Raw genomic sequence first — 20,104 nt, forward strand, 5'->3', positions numbered from 1 at the left:
TCTACTCAGTCTTGAGAAGGCCTAGGAGAGGGGAGAGGGAGACTGAAGCCCCTGAGATTCAGTGCCCCCAAGTGAAAGCAAGAATCCAGGAAAAGAGGGAGGGGAAGCTGTAAGAGATACCAGGAGGTGAAGGAGGTGAGGACAGAAGGAGATAGGAAAGGAGGCTGGAAGCTCAAGAGATGGAAGAAAGGAAGCCCAGAGAAAAAGGAAGAAAGGGAAACTAGAAGCTACTCACCTTTTTGTCACTATTAGTCAACAAGCAGGAACTGTGTTAAAAGAAAAGGTCAAAAAGACGGTCCCTGACCTCAAGGTATTCACAGTCTAGCATGTGGGAGATGACAAGCAAATAAATATGTACAAACAAGCTATATACAGGAGAAATAGTAAATTTATCACTAATGTAAGATATAAGCAGAGGACGTGGGTGGAGGGGGGAGTCAGGGAAGGAAAATTAGAGGCCAGGAATGAAGGAAGAGAGACCAAGAAAGAGGGAATGGAGGTGAAGTCTGGGATGACAGCAGGGGTATATTGAAATCTGGGGGTCAAAATAGGCTATAATGTGGTATGGGATTTTTCTTTTTTTTTTTAATTATACAGATTTAATTTCCTAATTATGGCTCAAGATGATACTAAAAGTTTCATTACTCCCTAAGTATCTACCTGATTGTGGGAAGGTGGCTCAGGACATGCCATGTAACATGGGGACCTAGATTGGATGAAACATTTCTTCGAGATAACACCGTAACTATGAAGGTAGAATAGGGTATGAATATGTATGATCCTGAGCAAGTGATTTCTCCTCTCTTGGTCTTAGCTCCTCATTTATAAAATGAGATGATAAAGCTACTAGATCCCTCCCAGTTCTAAATCCTACAGAGCCTCTCAACCCACCATGAATGACCAAAAGCTGACTATATTAGCAGTCCCTCTGGAGTCCCTGAAGGGCAGGGACAGTATTATCTGCTTATGAATCAGTCCACAAATCTGAACAGTCAGTGTCAATGCACCTATGGGTACACAAGAGCTGAGCAGGTGGGGGTCAAGGGCTAAGCCTTAGGAGACAGACACAGAGGGCAAGAAGACTAAGTTCTAGGGACACAGACATTAAGGAGCAAGAAGTAGGTAGAAATTTGGGTCGTGAGCCTTAAAGATGCTTTCTGCATACTATTCTTCCTGAAGTTAGGCTTTGACCATGTCATTCCTTGCCTCAAAAAACTACCATGGCTACCTATTTAAAATACAGCCTATACTCCTCACTTGGCATTTAAGGCTCCTCATAGCCTGACTCCAACATGCCTTTCCTGTCTTATCTCTTACTTATCCTCTTTGACCCTTATGCTTGCACCTCCTTGGGGCACTAGTCCCTCTGGACTCACATTATTAAAACCCTCCCCATTCTTTAAGTGAGCAACTAGATAGTGCAGCAGATAGAGTGCCATCATGGAGTCAGGAGGGCCTGAGTTCAAATCCAGTCTCAGATACTAGCTGTATGACCCTGGGCAAGTCACTTAACTGTGTTTGCCTCAGTTTCCACATCTGGGAAATATGCTAAAGGAAAAAAATGGCAAACCACTCCAGTATCTTTGACATTTTTGTTGTTGTTTTTCAGTCATTTTCAGTCACGTCTGATTCTTTGTGACCCCATTTGGGGTTTTCTTGGCAAAGATGCTGGAGTGCTTTGCCATTTCCTTTTCCAGCTCATTTTACAAATGATGAAACTGAGGCAAACAGGGTTATATGGGGTTTAGATATTATGGATGGATGGGATATGGAAATTATAACATTTTACCTAGTGTTAGAGTTCATTTTTCACTCATCTGAGCACATCATCTCTACCTCCTGCCTCCCAATTGATTATAAGGCTCTGGGGGAAAAGGATTGGGACTTTTAAACCTTTCTAAATTCTTAGTCCAAAATCTTAGCACAGCATAAAGGTTACATTGGGTCCTCAAAGGCTATACCCAGAGCACAAGCTCCAGGGGATACCGTGAGCTACAAAGGCTTTGAGTACAGGACTAGTAACCAAAAGCCAACTTAGCTCAGTGTATAGAAGTTTGTCACCAGCTTGGCTGCCTAGTGATTCGTTGTTTAACCACCACAACTCTTGAAGCCCATGTAAGTCAGAGATCAGCTAAGAAGTATGGTATTGGAGGGTGGACCCCACCCCAAAAGATCACAGATCTTTGAAGTATTGATTGAAGCAAGTTCCTCCACATCACCCCCACGAAGTGCCTGGTACATAGTAGGCACCCAGGGAAGAATTACCAAATGAATGCATAAATGAAAATGTAAAAGTCCTATTCTCCATTGTATAACTTTGGGTGAGTAACTATCATTCTGTGCTTCAGTTTCCTCCCTGGAAAAATGATGGTTTGGACTAGCTCAGGTTCTTTCCAGCTCTAATGTGCTAGAAGTCTCTGAACCCAGGATAATGTCCACGAAATCCAGTTTATTCATCATCTTTGTTTCCCCTCCATTTCTCTGTCCCCTATTCTTTACCTCTGGTCCCACAACAGTAAATAGGCAAATCAATCAACCAACCATAAGGTCATAGATTTAGAGCTGGAAGAGACCCCAGAAACCATCAAATCCAACCCCTTCATTTTACAGATGAAGAAACTGAAGCCCAGAGACATTAAATGGCTTGCCTAGGGTTGCACAGGTAGAAAGTGTCTGAGACAGGATTTGAACTCAGGTCTCCTTGACTTCCAGCCCAACACTCTATTCATTGTTCTACTAAGCATTTAGTGTACTAAGAATAAAAAAACTAAAGTGAAACAATCCCTGCCTCAATCCATAGTTGTTATCATGGTTAGGTCATGTTTTGATCAAAGCTTAAAAAGCTTGAATTACCATCTTACCTTGGATTTCCCTACAGCCCCCTTCGTCCTCCCTCCTCTACCTCCGACCCCCTTCTGTCCCCTCACTGATTTCTGCTTGTCTCTTCAATATCTTCCCTCTATATGCTCAACATTTTCTTTCTGCATTCTTTTAAACTTTTAAGAGGTCACAAGTATTCATTTTTAAGCATTTATAATTCAATACACTATTTCATTAACATGATTTTGACAGAAAATATTTCTTATGGCTCTTGTTCTGAGTTTCTATCTCCAAGGGAGTGCACTGGCTGTCTTCCCTGTCTGGAATGACACAATTCCTTCCACAAGTATGTGGAGGAGGGATCTGAGTGTGGAGAGGGTCAGAATTTCCCTACTCACACTCCTCAATCCCACACCTGAAGAATTCCTCTCTTTCCCCCTAATGGAACAAGACCCACCGTGCCCACTAGGCATGTTCCTTGAGCCCTCTCTCTAAGAGAATTTTTCCTCTTCCTAACTCCAGTGGTAAGTGGTAAAAAACAGTGCAAGCCTTCATTCCAAATAAGGAGCTGCAGGGAGTGTGTCCAGTAGCATTGGGTAACTTGCATTCCTGACACATTCAATTCAATTCAACAAGCATTTTTTTTAGAAAGAAATTATTGATCTCTTCTGTTTTTCCGTTGCTTTCATCTTTGAATACATCCCTCTCCTCTCTCCTACCCAGTGAGAGATTTCTTGTAACGCAAAAAGAAGAAGGAAAGAGCAATACAAAAATTAATTTAGACTGCCACTATATGCAGTGAACATCCCGGACTTTGCATCCACTTCCCCAGCAAGGAAGAGGAGTACATTTTCTCACCTCTTCATCAGTGATAAGCTCCAACAAGCATTTATTAAGCCCCTAGTATCTTCAGGGCACTGTGCCAGCATCTGAGGACATACAGACAAAAATTCGGAGAGCTTACATCCCTACTGAGAGTATACAACATGCCACTAGATAAATAAGTATAAAATAATCTGAGAAATGAGAGAGCACTAATCACTAGAAGAATAAGGAAAGGCTTCCCTTGGAAGAGGTACCAGGGTTGAGTGTAGAGGAAGCTAGAGATTCTATGAGGCAAAAATGAGGAGGGAGAGCATTCTGAATATGGGGGACAGCCTGGGCAAAGGCATACAGGCAGGAATGGAATTCTTAGTTGGAGAAACAACAGGTAGGCTAGTTTCACTATACTATGGGAAAAGGGAACAATTCAGGGGTTTGCAGGAGCCAGCTTCTACCAGTTCAGAGAGCCGGTGGTTAAATTTTTAATGTGTACATTTAGTGCTTCAGGAATCAACAAACACTACAAATCAGGGTTTGATCGTTTCTTAAGTTTATTGTCTGAACTTTAAAAAGTGATGGAGAAAATGTTAATATGGATCAAACTTAAAAGTGTATCAGGCATACATGGGAGGGGGAGGAAGCCGGTTGTTCACTATCACAGTCCTCGATACTCTGAAATGAGTTGGGAAGGGGAGTCTATGAAAAGCTTTAAATACCAACCGAATAGCTAACCATGTTATTTTATTTTCTTCTGTTAACTTTGAGTGTTTGATGTCTATCAACAAATATTTCTAATTTCACATCAGAGTTCTATTTGGAAGTGATTTTTATTTGGAGGTTCTATTTGGGGATAGGTCTCAAGACCACCTACCAAAACACAAAAGATACTAAGATCATGACTCTAGAGATGGAACAGACTTCTGAAGATTCCTAGTCCAATCCCCCCATTTTTGTTGTTGTCCAGTCATGTCTGATTCTTCGTAACCCCATTTGGGGTTTTCTTGGTAAAGATACTAGAGTGGTTTTACAGGTGAGGAAACTGAGGCAAACAGGGTTAAGTGACTTGCCCAGGGTAACACAGCTAGTAAGGGTCTAAAGCTAGATTTGAACACAGGAAGATGAGTCTTCCTGACTCTAAGCCTGGCACTCTTATCTGTTGCACTGCCTAGCTGCCCATTTTACCAGTAAGAAAATTGAAGTTCGTAGAAGCTAAATTACTTCCTCAAAGTCACACAGGAATTGTGGTGGAGTAAAGAGACAGTGTAGTCTAGGGGATAGAACACTGGCCTTGAAATCACAAAGATCTTGGGGCAGCTAGGTGGCACAGTGGACAGAGCACCTGCCCTGGATTCAGGAGGACCTGAGTTCAAATCCAACCTCAGACACACATCACTTATTAGCTGTGTGAGCCTGGGCAAGTCACTTAACCCCATTGCCTAGCCAAAAAAAAAAAAAAGAAAAGAAAAGAAAGAAAGAAATCACAAAGACCTGGGTTCAGATCTTACCTCCAATATTCATTAGCTGTGTGACATTAGGTAAGTCACTTAACCACTCTAGGACTCAGTTTCCTCATCTGCAAAAGGAGAAGCCTGCACTCCAGATGATTTCTAATCTCTGATCCTGTGGCCTGCATGGGAAAGGGGGAGGTTTGGAAGGGAAGAACCACATCAATGAAATGATATGTCTTTGAAATATCAAAGTAAGTTCTGTTCTAATGTGACCCACTGCTCTTCCCGATAACTTGAAGGAACACAGCCACAAGGAGGCAGGGCACAGTTTAAAAACAGATGTGGCCAGCCCCAGGATGTTGAGAAAACCACGCCACAAACATTGCAAGCTCTGCTGAGACTCAGTTCTCACCTACCAACAACTCTCCCAGGGAGTCTGGACTCGGGCTTACCTGGTAAACAATTTCTGGGCCACACTTTTCTGGAAACCTCCCATCTCCACTCCCTGTAGTGTTTCCCCAGATTGCCTTCATTTGGCAAATACTGCAGCTTTGAGCTTGATCTTCATTGCACCACCTGGTCACCAGACATCCATCTCTATTAGCAGAGCCTGGTCTAGCCTGTAATAGTATCACCTATCTTCTGTCACTTACACAGGCCCTACAGTTGGCATTTCTAAATTTCCAAAGATTCATATAATTCATAGATTAATAGCAACTTAGAGCTGGAAAGGACCTCAGAGGGCATCTTAATTCAATACTCCCCCCTCGTCTTGCAGATGAGGAGAGTGAATCCCAAAGAGGCAAAAAGGTTTTCCTGGAGTCCCACAAATAGTTGGTAACAGGTCTTGAGAGGTCTTTTGGAGTGCTGGAATCAAGGGAGACCTTGGTTTAAATCCTGACTCTGATACTAATCATCTTTGTAGCAAGGACTAGGCAAATAACCCCTCTTAGCCTCAGTCTCCTCATTTGTAAAATGGGAATAAAACTTTCTGTATACAACACTTTACAAGGTTGTTGTAAGGATCAAATGGATATATATATATATATAGATATATATATATAGATATATATATATATATATAGGCATATATGTGTATATATATATATATGTGTGTGTATGTGTATATAAAGTGCTTTGTAAACTTTTACATGATATATGTGCTTGTATATATGTGCATGTGTGTTTGCATATGCGTACAATCTGTTTCCTTGTGTATGTATAATGTTAGCTATTATTATTAATTTCAGTTCAGCAAGGGTTAATTAAGGGCCTATTATGTACCAGGCACTAGGCTAGGCACTAGGAATTCAAAGACAAAAAATGAAACAGACCTAGCCTTCAAGGATCTTATGTGATATTGGGGGAAACTAGTAAAAATTAAATACATATGTACATAAAAACACAAGTACATATGAGGTAGCAATACCCCAGAGAGGAAAAGGCAACCAAGAAGATTTGGAGAGGCTTCTTACAGTGAGTAGCCCTTGAGCTGAGCTTTGAAGAAAGTTAGAGATTCTAAAAGGAGGAAACAAGGATGGAGCCTGTGCAAAGGTGTGGAGATGGGAGATAAAATGTTATTCATGGGGAGAAGGGCAAAAGAGTCTGCTTGGATGAGCTATACAATGGATGAAATAGTAATATACAATCAGTCTTAAAGGCTGGAGCCAGGTTGTGAGGCGGAGTTCACATTGTATCCTCAAGGCAAGAGTGAGCCAATAGAGTTTCTTGAGCAGGGAATTTAAATTGTTAGATCTAGGCTTTAGGAATATTAATTTGGCAGCTGTGTGGATGATGAATTGGAAAGAGGATTGATGGGAGCCAGGGAGATCAACTAGATGGCCATTGTAACAGTCTAGGCAAGAGATGAAGAATGTTTGAACCAAGATGGTAGCCATGTAAGAAGAGAAAAGAAGAAAGATGCAAATATACATGTATATATACCAATACATGTGTGTACATATATTTCACATGTGGGCACACATATGTATATATACATGGCATATATGTGCGCATGTGTATATGTATGTGCATTGTATAAATACGCATAAATATGTGCATACTGTGGAAATAGAGTTGGCATGGCTAGGCAACTGTTTGGATATAAGAAGTGAGGGCAAGGGCAGAGTCAAGGATGACTCCAAAGTTGCAAAGCTGATGGTGGTATACTCAATAGAAATAGGCAAGCTAGGAAGAGGACAGGGTTTTGGTTTAAAAAAAAAGAGTTCTGTCTTGGACATGTTGGGTTCGAAATGCCTAATGGACATACCGGGGGAAATACTCAACAGGTAGCTGGTGCTATGGGATTATAGTTCAAGAGGGTAATGAGATCCATATGGGAAACAACATAGACAGCACCTATTCCCCTCAGCTGCCTTTGTCCCAGAAGCCCTAGAGAAGAACAATCATATGAGACTACTGACTTCAAGTTAAAAAGAAAAATGAAAGAGCAAAGTACGGAGAATGGGTAAAATTTAGGAGAATGGGTCATTAAATGAACTGTGTATGCAGGAGGTTGGGAGCAAGGCTTTTGAATTTGACCAACCAGCCCAGAAACTTTTGGTAGTGGGGTAGTAACTCCTGGCTTTCTCCTGTGGAAAGTCACTAAGCAGTAGAGTCCGAACACCATTGAATAAAAACATAATTTTGCTGAAGAAAGAGGATCAGCAACTGTGACAATTATCAGAGAAATTCCTAGCTAGGTACAAATCTATTAAAAAAAAGATACTTTCATAATGAAAATAGAATCCTGAGACACATAGTTGTTTCTGAAAAGAGGATACCAATATATTACCTCTACTGGGCCCAATGGACACAAGGCCACGCAGACTTCCCAACCTCCAGCAAAGAGAGAAAAGGACAGTCAATCATTCCTCTGCTTTCCTAAAGAAAGAAAAGAAATTGTCTTCTTCTCTGGTGTCCATCAGTGGAAAGAAGAGTATTCTTCATTGCTTACCAGGGAGATGAAAAAGAAGGGGTATTTTCCAGGGAAAATTTCCCCTCCCTCCAGGGGCCTCTATTGTTTTTCCAGAAGAAGAGGAAAGGCTGGGAGGCAACATCTGACCTTCTGCATTCCAAGCTCTGCCAGATCCAAAGGTCAATAGAGGTGCCCCTCTTTCAAAAGAAAAGTCAGTTTTGTATCAAGGGGGTCCTGCCCTGTTGGTACCAGAAAGCTGCTTCCTCAACACTGTTAGATGATTTGTGTTAGTGTCCTCTTTCTTGTAAGCTACTCTTCTAATTGAACCTCTTTAAAGGGAGGAATGTTTTGAGGGGGAGGAAGGAAGAAGTTATTCTTCCCCTTTCCCCCAATTACAAACAGCTATAAGGTAATTAAATATCAATTGTAAATATGTTATTGTTAAAGAGGGCAGATTTCTAATTGATATTTCTCTATGAAATTGTTCATGTCTACCAGAACAGACATTGAACTAGAGAAATGACCATGTGTCAAGGTGTGGGAGGGGATTAGTTCCTAAGAAATTGTAGTCAGAGAAAGAGAGTGTTGCCTTTCTAGATGATAACCCTGAGCCTGCATCCTTGCCCCATACTCATGATCAGGACTGCTTTCCTAGAGCCCATCATCAAAACATCATGTATTTATCCCAGTATTTGGTTAGTTCAATGGAAGGAATCTTGTAGAAACCAGAATCTTCCTATCTTATTTTTGCCCTAGAGCTTGTAGTAAGGGAGTAAACCTTTGACTTTTCCTCCTGGTATTACCATGAGATAATACATGTCCAATAAGAAAGTAGTTGCCTGTCTAACAAGTCTAACAGGAAAAGTATATTTCCCATACTTTACCACCATGTCTTAGCTGCTATCTCATCCTGGAACTTCCCTCAGCATCTAAGACCTTCTCAACCTGTAACACCATCTTCTAATCAATTCTACTCACTCTGGAACATCCTTCTGCCATGCCAGTCCTCTCCTCCCATTGGTGAGAGCCTCCAGAGACCTCCATTTTGAGGAAGGACCCTTTATTTCCCTCTTGGCCCTCCTCCTGACTCTGCAGACTTCAGCACCGTGACCATACTATGTAAGTACTGCCCTCCCAATACACCCCCCCCCACACACACCTTTTCATCTCCTTTGTGTATTCTGTGTCCCATTAGAATATAAGCCCTTTGAAGTCAGGGTCTACCTTTTTTATTGCATTTGTATCCCCAGTGTTTGGCACAGTGCCCTGGAATATAGTAAGTGCTTGAAAAAAAAATGCTTTTTGCCTTGCCTTGCCTTTCCTTACCTTTTCCTTCTGGAGAGAGTCCAAAGCTCAGGGTTGCACTACAAGCCTGGTGGGGACTACACAGGACCCTGTAGGAGAGAAAAATTCACCTGAATGTCCATAATTAGCCCCACTGGCAAACCCCAAGTTCAATTCCCCCTCTGAGAGGAATCCAAACCATAGAGTGGCACTGATTATGGAGAACTTAAAGACCCTGTGGAAAAGCAGAACCTACCAGACTGGGAGAGAAATTGTATTAATTACTTAGGGGCTGCTGAGAGACCCTTTACATATTTTCTACATTTGTTAATGACTTATTTCAGTGTGTTGCATCTTCTGTATTTCTCTGTGAAGTGAAATCAGGTCTGTCCTGTGCCTGAGAGGGAGCTTGTAGTAGATTGAGATCTGACCTCGGATTCAGGAAGATCCCTGTTCAAGTCCAAACTCTAAAACCCACTGGCTGTGTGACTCCCGTCAGTACCCCCGGGCAACTCTTCAAAACTATAAATTGCAGAGAAAGCTCAAATCTGTATTAGCAGAAGAAGTTTCTCAACAGAAGTTCCCTTCACTGATTAAATTACAAGTTTGATCCAAAAACAGAGTTGGGGAGACAGGGAATTGATCTTGTATATTGCCCTGGATGCTTACATAGGAGAGGGGAACCCTGTAACCCACATCTGTGCAAACTCAGACAGGTGCTGTACATAAGCTGTATTTGATAATTTTCCTGGAGTAAACTCTGGACAAATGCAATAAGGAGTCAAAAAAATATTGCTCTTTTAGGGCAACTCCTGAGGGGATGGGGGAATTATACAAGTAAATAGAAAGTAATTTGAGAAGGGAGAGCACATTAACAACTGGAGGGATGAAGAAGTAGCACCTGAGCTGAGCCCAGAAGGAAGTTAGGGATTTGGAGAAGCAGAGGGGAGGAAAGAGCGAACCAGGCATGGGAGACAGCCTGTGCAAAGGGACGGAGAGAGGAAATGGTAGGTGGAGTCAAGGGAATAGCTAGTAATCCAAGTACAAGAAGGTAGGTAAGAGAAGTCTGATGAAGCCAGGGGCTTTAAATGCTAGGCTGAATTCCTATTTTATTTTAGAGGCAACAGAGATACATGGAAAGATTTTAAGTAAAGGAATAATATAGCCAGGCCTGTCCTTGGAGTATTGGGCAAAGAAATTATCTGACTGACTGATAATGAGACTGGGAATAAGGGCAATTACTATAGCAAGAATGATGACAAAACTGGAATATGCCCATAAGGATTCATGTATCTATGTAAAGGCCAAAACCACTACTTTAGGATAGGGTAGAGGAATGGAAAAACCATGTCAGAGTCAAAGATTTTTACTTTTCCCCTCTCCTTTAAAAAAAAATAAACCCTACAGACCATATCAGCTGTCTACCACTGATCTATACAATGTCATATATCTGGATGAAAGCTGAAAACTTAGCTAGGGGTTTCTAAATAAACTGGCTATTTTAATGGCAGAAACTGTCTATAATGACGGAGCTTAGAGATAGGCTTGGGGTTCCAAAGGAGATACGATGAACAGCAGTGTGGCATGGTGATGAAGGCACTGGATTTGGAGTTCAGACTTCAGCTCTTTGACTTATTGACTACATGACTTTGGACAAGGCATCTTACTCTGTTGGGCCTTATTTTCTTCAACTACAAAATGAAAGGATTAGACGAGATGATCTCAAAAGTCCCTTCCAGCTCTAACAGATTAAATGATATACAATGTCCTATCTGACTCCATACTATAAGAGAAAGGGAACTCCCTGCTGAAATATCCTAGCCCCTACATGGAGTCCTAGCTCCCCTATTAAACCCAAAAACAGAAGAGAATTTTTTTTTCTTTTAAAAGAATACGTTCCCAGCTCCTGCCTTTGTACCCTCCCTCCCCCATAATGAGTCATCTAGTCATTAAGCATTTACTAAATGCTTACTATTCACCAGGCACTGTACTAAATATTGTGAGGATCCAAAGAAAAGCAGAAACAGTCCCTGCCCTCAAGAAGCTTACGGTAAAAGCTTTGGTACATAAAAGACATAAAGAAAGTAGATGAAAGGTACGCTCAGAGAAGAAGGCACTATCAGCTGCAGAGATTTGGAGGCCTCTCGTACAAGGCGAAATTTGCCCTGAGCCTTAAAAAGAGCTCTGGAAACTAAAAAGCAAAAATGAAGACAGAGAGAATTCTCGGCATAGGGTCCAGCCAGTGAAAAGGCATAAAGACCAAAGATGGCATTATCTGTGCCAAGAACCCCAAGTTAGACCAATATATGACCAGACCAGACAGTGTGTGAGTAAAATGTAAGAAACTAGAAAAGAAAGAAGTGCCATATTATGAAGAGCTTTAGATACCAAATGAAAAACCTTACATCTGATCTTAGGGACAATAGGGAGTCACTGGAGTTTACTTAGTAGAGGATTAACGCAGTCAGACCAACACTTCAGGAAAATAGTTTTGACAGCTGAGTGAAGGATGGATTGGAATAGTGATAAGCTTGGTGCAGGAAGACAGTGAGAAGGTTACTATAACAGTCCAGGGGAGAGGTGTTGAGGGCCTGAACTCAGGTAGTGATTGTGGATTAACCCTGCCCCTGGCCCCTGTTGCCAAAGTAGGTCTGGAATCCTACCATGACTTTCCTCTAAGACATTAGTGATAATGATGACTTTGGGGTTGATAACACTGACTCTGGGAAGATCCTAGAAACTGAACTTTGTTGTGTCTCTCTAGGAGACTATCATGTCTCTGCTGATAGGGAGGTGAGCACAGCTAGCTGTCAAGTGATTGGAAACAGGAGGCTGTAAAGCCCCTCCATCCAACCCAGCGCTGGTAACTGCCCAGTGCCCATTGTAATCCCTCAGGGAGAAGAAGGAAATCCCCTTCTAGCTTCACATTCCTTGCACCAGTCTTTTCCTCATACTGTATCTAGGGAGGACAGCTAGATGTAGCAGTAGATAGTGCTCTGGACCTGGAGTCAGGAAGATCTCAAGTCACCTCACCTCTATTGGCCTCAGTTTCCTCAACTGCAAAATGGGGGTAATAACAGCATAGCACCTAGCTTGTAGAGTTGTTATGAGGATTAAAAGTGATAATAGTAGGTGCTAAATAAATTCTTATTTCCTCCCTGTTTCCCATACCACACACACACACACATACACACACGCACGACACTGAGGTTCAGCCCCCACCCCAAAGCCATCAAAGGACTACCCGCCCCCCCCCTCATTCTTATCCAAGGTCTACACAGTTCCCATAATTCTTTTCACAACATTGAGCTTCAGCCTGGGCTGGGAGAGAGTAGGAGGAGAGAGGAATTAAATGCAAAGATTCCATTTCCCTGATGGCAGTGCCTGGCTTTTCCAACAGCAGTGGCCTAGTGCCTGTACACTCTGTGCTTGTGTGTTTGAACTGCAGGAATGGAAAAGCACCGGTCAGCCCTCGTGGGCCAGCTCCCAGGCATGTGGCTCTGACGGCAGCAGCTGATGTCTTTTCTAATCCATCTTCTAAAAGAGGCCTTCACGCCCTCGTCTTCTTGTATCCTTCTCGCCCAACCTCTTTCCCACCTCCTGACCTCCCCCCTCACCCATTCCCACACTACAGCACTGTAAGATATACCAACAGGAACAGTCTTGGCATGAATTCTTCATCTGAGGCCCATTAACTTCTTTTTATTGTATGTTGATAACTACATTTCAATATCATTGTTTTCCTTTGTAATTTTTTTGCAGATATTTTTATTTTAGGCATTTAAAAATTGTAGGTATTTTATTTTGGGTATCTAAAACTCTTATTCTGAGAATGGTTCTGAGAATAGGCTTTTAACAGATTGTTGCCAAAAGGGTTTATGACACAAAAAGGTTAAGAACCCCTGAGCTAAGGATATTAGGGTAGGTGATAGTGAAAAGGACAGTTTGGGTGGAGAGTAGGTTGTGACCTCCCCAATGGCAGCCAATCAGATTGTATAATAATAATCATCTCTATTCCAAAAAGCATTTTACAAACATTACCTCACAACAACCCTAAGAGGTAGGTACTATTATTATCCCCATTTTACAATGAAGGAAACCGAGGCAAGCAAACATAAATAGTAAGTTCTTGAGGCCAAATTTCAGCTCAGGTCTTCCTGGATCCAGGCCCAGCGATCTGTTCACTGAGCCCTGAAGTTCCCATGGTGAGGCTGCTAGTCTTGGGGAGGGGTATTCATGAGAACCTATTACCACCTTGGATTGTAAATTCCTTGAGAACCTTGACTTTCTTTGTAGCCCTAAAGTTTAGCACCACGCCTGACACATGATAGGTCCTCGATAAACGCTTGCTGACTGACTATTCTTGATCACACTCCTGAAGAATTGAATTCAAAGTCTCCATTAGCCACTAGGCAGAGTCTTCAGCCAGTCCTTGTCTTTTACCTGCCTTGGGCATATTGCTTTGGGGTTACCTGCCTCCTCAAGAAGAGAACTGGGCTCCCATGCTCTATTCTAGCCCTACCTCACATTCCTGAAAAACAATTCAATTTGGGGCTTCAATCTAAGGGGGTCCTTCCCAGCAGGGGAAGAGGAGGTAAAAAAGCTCCCCCAAATACTGACATGAAGGAGGCATGGAATAGGCAGCCTTATGCCCACACAAGAAAGGGAACACCAAGCAAAAAAGCATTGTAGAATACTGACAGTCAGCTGAGAGACCAGTATTCCAACCCCAATGAGATATTTCCAACAGGGCTACTAATGAATTAAGTGGTGCAGTGGATGGATTGCTGGTCCTGGAGTCAAGAAAACTCCTCTTTCTGAGTTCAAATCTGGCCTGAGACACTTACTAGCTATGTGACCCTGGACAAGTCACTCAACCCTATTTGCCTCAGTTTCCTCATCTGTAAAATGAGCTGAAGAAAGAAGTGGTAAATCATTCTAGTATCCTTTTCAAGAAAATCATAACTGGGGTCAGGAAGAGTCAGACACAACTGAAAAATTCATTAACTATTAATGGTATCACCATCCTCCCCATCACTCCCTAGGTGTCATCCTTGACTCCTCACTCAGTCACCTCCCATATCTAATCTATTCCAAGTCCTGTTGGTTTTACTTTCATAACATTCCTCGCATATGCTCTATTCTCTCCTCTGACACTGCCGCTACCCTGGTACAGACCCTCATTGCCTCACATCTCAAATATTGTAAGAGCCTGCTGATTGGTCTCCCCGATACCAATCCCTCCCTCCCATTCCAGCCCGTCCTCCATCCAGCTGTCAAATACTTACTTTGAGCACTTCTGTTACTTCAAATTCAGCACATCTGAAACCAAACTCATCATCTACTCCTACCCGACAAACTAGTCCTCTTTATTTGCCTATTTCTACAAAGAAAATGTCTAGCCCCTCTTTCATTTCCCCCAAAAAAGACCCCACCATCCTTAATTCCCCACTCCCCACTAACTCTAGTGGGGAAGAAAAGCTCTGGGGCTTTTTTACTCCTTTCTTCCCTCATCTATTCCTCTTTCCTTTTCTTTTCTGTCTTCTCCTAAGACCATCAAAATAAAACAAGACCATCTCCATATCCTATTTCCCAAAATATTTGTTTTTTGAGAGGGAGAAGGAAGAAGAAGGGGGAGTGGGAAGAAGCTTCACATCTCAAAATTTTGTTATTATTGTTCCAGGCATCTGAGCTCAAAATTTCCACTTTTACTCTTCCCTTTCTCTCAGTTATTTCTATATCATGTCCTACAAATTCTTCCTTTCAAAAATCCATCTTCATGTCCATCCTTTTCTTTATACTCCTATCGACACCATTAAAGTCTAACCCACAAATAGATAATTAACCATACATCTGGATCACTACTAAAGCCTCCTAAACATGTTGCTTCTTTATCTCTCCTCCTCAATACATCATGCACACAAATGCCTTACTTAACTTCCCCAAATATTACATTAATTGCCTTCTTCCTCTCTTCAACAATGTTTAATGGTTCCCAATTGCCTACACAGAAAAATCCAAAGTCCTTGTTCTTGCATTTAAGCCCTTTCATATCAGGCATCAAGCTACCTTTCCAGCTTTGTCTATTACTATCGTCTTCCAATTCTGTTAAAGTGATTTACTTTCTCTCCCTAAAATCCAATTTTTTGTTCTCCTGGCTCCTTGCCTTTGCTCATACCATTCTTTCCACAGCTCCTTTGAACAAACACCCTTAACCCTTAACTTTCCAGAATCAGAGGTCTTATCTTTCAAGATCCAGTTCTAATGCCATCTCCTCATGAGGCTTCCCTGAACACTGGAACCAAACGTGATTTCTCAGCAGAGCCAAGAGAACAATGAACACTATGGCTATAGCTATGAAAATGAAGGCAATGTTAAACAGTCACAAAATTCAAGGATAAAACAACAGACAGTGTTGGTAATGGCTGATCATTTAGAGATGCTCAGTATTATCAATCACATTGTGCAGCAAAAGGAAAACCTGTATCTTAGAGAAGCATAGTGATTTACACAAGGTCACACAGCCAGGAAACATGCAAAGTGAGATCTGAACCTAAGTCTTGATGGTTCCAATTCGACTACTCTAGCTACCATACCAGGATGCCTCTTCCACATGAGAGTGAAGGTGCTGTTGATTATAATGAAGGGGCTGCAATAGAAATAGTGATGTGATGTCAACAACAGCTCACATTTTATATAACATCTTAAGGTTCACAAAGCCCTTTACATACATTATTATATTAATCAACCAACCCTGAGAAGTAGAGGGTATTATCCCCATCTTGCAGATTTTACGTAATAAGAGATTGAGGCTGAGAAATGAAGTGATTTGCCCAGTAATGGGGAACCTCCAGCCTCGAGGCCACATGTGGCCCTCTAGGTCCTCTAGTGCAGCCCTTTGACTTTGAACCTTGTTTTGTGAAGTTTGGATTCAGTCAAATGATAAACTCCAGGCCTATCATTTGGGAAAGGTAACGTGAGGAACCTGATGTTGGCTGTTGTTGTAGTTGCTTGTTTGTCCTCTGTTCTCAAAGAGGACCATGACGTCAGGAAGATGATGCTGTGACTTGCAAGTTTATTGGATTTAAGTGAAGCAGGGCTGTGCAAAGTCACCAGCCTCACTTTCTCCTCCAGAGCCATCTGGGTCCAGCGGCCAGATACAGATCAGGACAACTGGAGAAGTCCCCTTCTCATGCTGGCAGTAATAATCTAAGTAATAGTGATGATAATGATCATTATGATGAGATAGCATTCTTCTCGACCTCTCTATGGTGTTCTCACTATCACCACCCATTCCAACCTAGATCCTCTCTTCAAATTGGCTTCTAGGACAATGCTCTCTCATGAGTCTCCTCGTATTTGACTTCTCCTTTGCTGGGTCGTCTCTCCTGCTCTATCCTAGACCCTCTTCTTTTTGAATATCTTTGCCTTTTTGTTATCTCATCAGCTCTCAAGTGTTCAATTATCAGCTCTTTGTGGGTAACTCCCAAATTTATGTATCCAGCCTTGAGCTCAAGTCTAAATGTCCCACTTGCATTAAGGATCTGACATCCAAAAATGAATGCATTATCTTCCGTCAAAGTTCATTCCCTGTTCCCCAACTTCTTTATTTCATAGGATCATAGCTGTAGGGCTGGAAAGGGCCTCAAAGACCATCTAGTCCAATCCCCTCATTTTCAGATGAAGAAAAGATCAGTGAGGTTAAGTGACTTGCCCACGATCACACAGGTAATAAAAATCTACCCTTCCTTCAGGTTCACAAGCTGCCTCTTCCATAAGGCCTTCCCTAATTCTCTATGATGAAAGTGATCTTTTCCTTCCTCACATTTTCCTAGAGCACTTGGTTGGGATTTCTACTTTATTTTGTATCATAATTATTTGTGTACACCTCACATCTCCAACCCCCATCATCTGCAGAATGCAAGCTCCATGAGGGCAGGGATTGTGTCATTTTAAATCTGTGCATTTTGAATAGTCTTCCTCCTTCTCACTGCCTCCTAATTTCTCTGGTTTCCTTCAAGTCCTAGCTAAAATCTCATCTTCTACAAGAAGCTTTTCCTAAGGTTTGGTTATGAAATCAAACTCTTCATCATCTCTTATAGCACAATGGTATTCGATCACAATCATATACCACAGCTTATTCAGTCATTTCCCAATTGATGGTCATCCCCTCAATTTCCAATTCTTTGCCACTACAAAAAGAGCTGCTAAGAAATATTTTTGTACAAAGAGATCCTTTTTCTCTTTCTTTGATCTCTTTGGGGATATAGACCTACTAGTGGTTTTGCTGGGTCAAAGGGTATGCACAGTTTAATAGCTTTGGGGGCATAGTTTCAAACTGCTTCTAGAATGGTTGAAATAGTTCATAGCTCCACCAACAGTGGAGTATACCTGTTTTCCCACATTCCCTTCAGTACTTGTCATTTTCCTTTTATGTCATTTTAACCAATCTAATGAGCATGAGGTGGTACCTTGAGCTGTTTTAATATGCATTTCTCTAATTATTAGTAATTTAGAGAATTTTTCATATGGGTATTGATAACATTGATTCCTTCCTCTAAAAGCTGCCAATTCATATTCTTTGACCATTTATCAATTGGAAAATGGCTCATAATGTTATAGATTTGTTATATTGTTATATATTATTATAGATATAACATTTGACTCAGTTCTCTATATATTTTGAAAAGAAACTTTTTTTCAGAGAAAATTGTTATAAAGATTTTCCCCAGTTTTCTGCTTTTCTTCTAATTTTTAGATACATTGGTTTTGGTCCTGGTCCTATAGATTTTTTTTTTAGAGAGTTCATTCATATCTTGTTCAATATATTTTTCTAAACTAGGGTTTTTTATTTTCTATTTACTGTTCTGTTAACATGGGTAATTTATATTTTTGTAAATATTCATCCATTTCATTTAAATTGTCAATTTTATTAGCTTATAGTTACGCAAAATTCTCTTAATAATTGTTTTTATTTCTTCTTCATTAGTTGTGAATTTATCTTTTTCATGTTTTCATATTGGCAATTTGGTTTTCTTTGTTCTTTTTTAAAATCAAATTAGTCAATGGTTAAGTGATTTTATTTTTTTTAGAAGCTTCTAGTTTTATTTATTAGTTTAAAGTTGTTGGGGGGGGTTTAACTTTCAGTTTTGTTAATCTCCTTTGATTTTCAGGTTTTCTATTCTGATGGTTAATTTTTTTTAACTTGTTGTCTTTCTAGTATTTTCTAATTGCATTCACAATTCCCTGACCTGTTTTAATTCACCTCTTAAGTACTGCTTTAGCTGCATCCCACAAATTTTGGTATATTGTCTCATTGTTGTTATTATCTTTAGTGAAATTATTGTTCTTAGGTTTTGTTCTTGAACTTATCCATTCTTTAGGATTAAGTTATTTAGTTTTCAATTACATACTTCAAAGGCCCTTATTGAATGTAATTTTTATTACTGTGGTTGGTAAAAGACACACTTGATAGTTCTGCTTATTCCACATTTGTTTGTGAGGTTTTTATGTTCTAATACGTGATCAGTTTTTGTGAAATACCTTTTTCCCACAGTTAAGAAATGGGTATACTCCTTTCTATTCTCATTCAGTATTCTCCAGATGTCTATCAGATCTTATTTTTCCAAAATTCTATATATCTCCTTAACTTCATTCTTGTTTATTTTATGTTAGATTTATCTAGGTCTGAAAGAGATAAATTGAGGTCCCCCACTATTATAATTTTATTATTTCTTCCTTCAACTCATTTAACTTTTCCTTTCAGAATTTGGATGCTATGCTATTTAGTACATGTATGTTGTCTAGGGCATATTTTAGCAAAATGTAGTTTCTCTGTTTATCTCCTTTAATTAGGTCCAATTTTGCTTTTGCTTAATTTAAATCATGATTGCTACCTCTGCCTAACATAAGATTCTGCTTCAGCCCCTTATTTTAATTCTATGTAAATCTTTCTATTCCAGGTGTATTTCATGTAAACAAAATATTTTTGGATTCTAGTTTCTAATCCATTCTGCTATTCTCTTCCCTTTTATGAGTGAGTTCATCCTAGTCACATTTATAGTTATTATTGCTAACTGTGTATTTCTCTTCGTCTTATTCTGCTATCTTTAACCTTTTCTTTTTTGCTTTGTCACCTCAAGTCTACTTTGCTCCTGACCACTGCCTTACCTTCCCTCTTAGCCTCCCCCAACTCTTTCTCTTGATTTGTTTCCCTCCCATTTCCCTTTTGCATAAGAAGAATTTCTGTACCCAACTGTGTATATATACTTCCCTCCTTGAACCACTTCATATGAGAATGAGATTCAAATATTATCCACTCCACCTCCCCACTGCCCTCTCTATTGTGTAAATTCTTCCTTGAATGCCCTGTTTATGTAAGATAATATTTCCCATTCTTCCTCTCCCTTATCCCTCTCTCCCAGTGAATTCTTCTTCCTGACCCTTCTTTTCTTCTTTTTGAGATTATCCCAACATAACAGATTCACACTCATGTCCTCTGTCCAATTAGACTCCCTGTAAGACCCCTGGGGATGATAAAATTCTGAGGAGTTATATGTATCCTCTTTCCATGTAAGAATGCAGATCTTATTTAGTCCCTTATTATTTCTCATTTGTGTTTACTTTTTTATGCTTCTCTTGAGTCATGTTTGAATATCGAATTTTCTATTCAGTTCTAGTCTTTTCCTTAGGAATGCTTGAAAGTCCTCTATTTAATTAAATATCAAATTTTTTTCTCTATAGGATTATACTCAGTTTTGCTGAGTAGGTTATTCTTTTTTAAGACTACATCCTTTGCGTTCAGAAATATCCT

General features: G+C 40.5%; 1 long non-coding RNA gene across 1 annotated transcript in view; it reads right to left on the reverse strand.

Moving 5' to 3' along the window:
- Positions 1-7,889: 7,889 nt before the first annotated feature.
- The window catches only part of LOC144454085 (uncharacterized), a 50,750-nt gene continuing 38,535 nt past the window's right edge, over positions 7,890-20,104 (reverse strand). Inside the window, exons 3-4 of the long non-coding RNA XR_002327351.2 lie at positions 9,334-9,401; positions 7,890-7,973 (exon numbers count right to left, since the gene is read on the reverse strand). This is a non-coding gene — a long non-coding RNA (uncharacterized LOC144454085). The remainder of the gene's footprint in view (positions 7,974-9,333; positions 9,402-20,104) is intronic.

The sequence above is a fragment of the Phascolarctos cinereus genome, unplaced genomic scaffold (assembly GCF_003287225.1).
Source record: "Phascolarctos cinereus isolate Bilbo 61053 unplaced genomic scaffold, phaCin_HiC Scaffold_2;HRSCAF=192, whole genome shotgun sequence".
NCBI classification, from domain to species: domain Eukaryota; kingdom Metazoa; phylum Chordata; class Mammalia; order Diprotodontia; family Phascolarctidae; genus Phascolarctos; species Phascolarctos cinereus.